Below are 4,159 nucleotides of genomic sequence, written 5' to 3' on the forward strand. Positions count from 1 at the left end.
GCCTCCCTAATCTATCACCAATGAATTTCATATAACCCTTTTAGTGTTCCTCTTTTATTCCAATGTATAAGATAAGTGGTAAAACTGCCATTTTCCGGAGCATTTTCTCAACCCATTGATTTTGTGTCCTGGCAATTGTCAGTTTAGCTCAAGTAAAATTATAAAAATTCTCTACAGATTTGGCCTGACCGGGTGACTCATCCTGTGCACTAAAAGGTTTCGTTCGACTCCTGATCAGGGCACGTTCCGAGGTTGTGGGTCCCATCCCCCAGTCGGAGCGTGTCTGTGAAGCAGCTGATGGATGTTTCTCTCACACACGGATGTTTCTCTCTTTGTCTCTCCTTTCCTCTCTCTCAAAAACCAACAACGAAAATCCTCGGGTGAGAATTAAAAAAAAAAGTTCTCTACAGGTTTGAACATTTATTACCTCAACAGAACTGTGGGAAAACAGAGAGGTCCAAGTGGTCCCTGAATTCACCACAGTATCCCCAAGCCCCAGAATTCAGCTGTTGAGTTGAATTGTTTACCGGGTGCTTAAAGTTGCAGAGGCTTTGCAAGGATTTTCCACCTTAAGTTGCCATTTTGCAAGTAACTTCCACACCCAGCTCCCTGGGAGGCCTGCTGAGAGGAAGAAAGATGAACAGGAGCCTGGGGAGACCTGGCTGAAAGCCAGCCTCTCAGCCCCAGCTTCTGCCTCAGACTGCTCTTCCAGAAACTGCTGGACACTTGGGGGCAGTCCAGCCAGCTGATGAACACTTCATTTACCACGACAGAAGAAACAATGACATCCTAAGTGCTAGAAGATTCCGCATCCATTAATTCAGGGCTTCCCCCACCCACTTCCCTCATAGAATAATTCATATGGACGTCCCCTCTTCATAGCTAAAGTGTAGTATTTAGGAGTACAGGCCCTGCCCTGGCCAGCTAGCTCGGCTGGTTAGAGTGTTGGCCTATCCCAGATAACCCAAGGTTGTGGGTTTGATCCCTGGTCAGGGCACATACAAGAATCAACCGATGAACGCATGAATAAGGAACTACAAACCTATGGTTTTTTCCTCCCTCCAAAATCAATTTTTTTAAACTATTTTTTTCTCCTTTTTAGATTTTATTTTTAAAGAGTGGGGGAGGGAGTGAGAAAGGGAGAGAAACATTGGTCAACTGTCTGTTCTACGTGCCCTGATGAGAACTGAAGACTGAACCCACAACCCAGGCAACCTTTCAGTTGGCAAGACTACAGCCAACCGACTGAGCTACACCAGTCAGGGGAATGAAAAAAGAAAAAAGAAAAGAAAGAGAGAGAGAGTGTGTGTGTGTGTGTGTGTGTGTGTGTGTGTGTGTGTGTGTTTCCTCATGAGTGCAGGCTCTGAAACCAGGCTTCCTCAGGTTTGTGTCCCAACTCCATTATATATAACTGTGTGGTCTTAGGAAAATTATTTAACTCCTCTGTGCCTCGGTTTTCTCATCTGTAAAAATAAAATTCATCAAAAACTTAGATAGCTTTTACTATGTGCCTACCACTGTTCTGTACGCTTTACAAGTTTTAACTCACTTGATCCTCGTAACAAATGTATAGCGTTAGAATTACCCTCTTTCAGCAGAGGGGGAGACTGAGAAACAAGCTCCCCCCAGGTCACACTGCTGGTAAATGGAAAAGCAGGCACTCAAAGCTGGGCTACATAGTTCTAGGATCTGTTCTGCGTCACTGCACTGGTACCTGCTTTGTAGGGTGGCTGTAGGGTCAAGTGTTTGTAAACCACTGAAAACAATCTCTGGTACAGAATAAGTACTATGTGACTTTTAGTTGTTATTTATTGACGCTCCAGTTTATTACTATTATTGTAACACTTCACCTGCTCTCACGCTTGTCATTTGAGGTACAGTAAGCTGCTTTGCACACAGCACACACACTTAATTATCAGTCTCTACCTGCCTGCGGCGACCGGCGGCACTGACAGGACCTGTTTTGCGCTCCGTGGTGTAAGCGGAAGCCAAGGACCAGGTGCGCTCTGACGGCGGGGGCGGGGGCGGGAGTGTCCCCAGCCACGGAGCCCGCACCACGCAGCACGCACCTGAGACGCGTGCTCCGACTCCGGCTCTGACTCCCGACTCCTGCACCGCGCAAGGCATCGCGGGAGTCTCGCTGTCTGACGTCAGCAGGGCGGCACCTGCGCTCGGTTTTGCTGGGAGCTTGTGAACTTCTAGGGTCCCAGCAGCCTGTCCCCGCGCTGCTGCCTCACCTGCGGATCCCGACAGCCCCGCACACGCGGAGCCATCGTCGCTGGGGGTCCTCCCCGACGCCGGCCGTCTGGGGTCGTGCGGGGGAATAAAGGTCCAGTGGATGAGAGGGAGCAGGGCCCGACCACCGCCGGCCTCTGACATTGTGGCTGTCCCGCGACTTCACCGTCGGTAGTCGCCCCTGGCCCACAGCCCTGTAGACCCCATTCTGCCCGGAGCCGTTCCTGATGACCCATGTGTCAGCAGCCCTGGGCAAGCTTCTAACAGTGCAGATTTCCCTCATGCTATGTGTCACCGTTTGCAACTCTTAGGAAGTCAGTTTCTTTCCAGGAGTAGATTGTGGGCTGCAGGAGCGCAGCCCTAGGATGAAACATTAGTAGGCTTCATGCTAAAGTTCGGTGTAAAAAAGACTTTTCTTTTTAAGGTGTGTATTTCTTGCTGTCTCTTAAAGGCAGCGGAAGAAGATAACGGGTTAGAGGAAAGGGGACTGAATGCCTGAAGAGGGTGAAATTCTTTTTCTTCATCCTTCAGTTCTATTTTCAGGTATCACCTTTATCTTTTATTTTTTTAAAACTGTAATTAAGTTTCATTAACGTATACGTAGTACCCTATGGTCTTTTAGGAAACAAGAGTTTAAAAACCTCTTACATTTGGTTTTACAAAGAAAAAGTAACTTAGCAGAAGCCACAGATCTATGAATTGTAAGATACCGCATTCTCCTTGCTCATGGGGAGAGATGTTTGTCACACACACCTCCCCTTTCTCAGGTTACTTCCTCTTTTTGATGCCAATGTTTCTCTGATCAGAGATGTATTTAAATTCAAGTAAAATCTGACAGTTATTTTTATGCTGTAATCTGCTAAGACTGATGTTAACTACTTTTTGTATGTGGGTTTTTTTGTTGTTGTTAAGAGTAAAGTGGAAACAGTTGTTCAAGTCAGTTAACTTCATTTCAAGTGACTTATGTGAACGACTCAGTTCTTGAGACTAGACATCTTTTCTCAGACTCAGGGATTTACCGCTATTTACTGGTTATTTCCACGGTATGAAATGTCATCATCCCCATTGGATTCTTAGGCGCAAAACAGTTCACCCTTTGGAATCCCCATCTTCCAATACCTCCACCACAAGGCAGTCAGGATCAAAACCTTGCCAATCTGACCTTCAACCCCCAGACCAAATCTGTTTCACAACGCCACCTTTCCTGCAACAGCACCTTGGCCCACATCCTCATTAATTCCTTTGGGGCTATATCACACTCTTCCCCCTGCATGGCCTGCCTTCCACACTCCCACCTTTATAAAGCCCTCCTGCTAAGCCAGCCACTCCCATTGCACCACACCCCATACACACTGGCAGAAGCTCTGCAATCCTTTCTCTGGTCTCCAGGGCTCCCCAAAGCTGGTTCCCAGCATACCAGGTACCCTACTGTGTACTCCCACATCAAGCTGCCCTGTTCAGCAGGGATAGTCTCTCCCACTGTTCTTGGGACAATCATATTTTGCCCTGCACTATAACCCCACATGACAGAACTGAGTGCTTCCGGAGCTCAGAGAAGGGGGACAAAGTATGGGTGGAGGCAATGGCCTCCAAATGGCTGTGTCAGGTGGGCAGCTGGGAGATGAAGGAGTGAGTGATATATGCAGGGAAATGTCTACCTACTGTTTTATTATTTTCCTTAAGTGCAATGGGGCAAACAGCCTGTATCCTTCTGAAGTAGTCCAAAAGCTGTACAGTATTTACAACCTTGAGAGTTATTTATGCCTTTGATAGAAGAGACTCAAATCCAGAACTAAAGTTGAAAGAAAAGACTTCAGTGAGACTATTTCATATATTATAAAAGTACAGATTCAATCATATTTAATTTAAAAAAAACGGAACATATCTTACATAAGGATCTTTTAAGTTAGAAATGTTCTACCTA

This window comes from Pteronotus mesoamericanus, unplaced genomic scaffold (assembly GCF_021234165.1).
Source record: "Pteronotus mesoamericanus isolate MK-2021 breed Mesoamerican mustached bat unplaced genomic scaffold, CSHL_Meso_final contig_25, whole genome shotgun sequence".
Taxonomy (NCBI): Eukaryota; Metazoa; Chordata; class Mammalia; order Chiroptera; family Mormoopidae; genus Pteronotus; species Pteronotus mesoamericanus.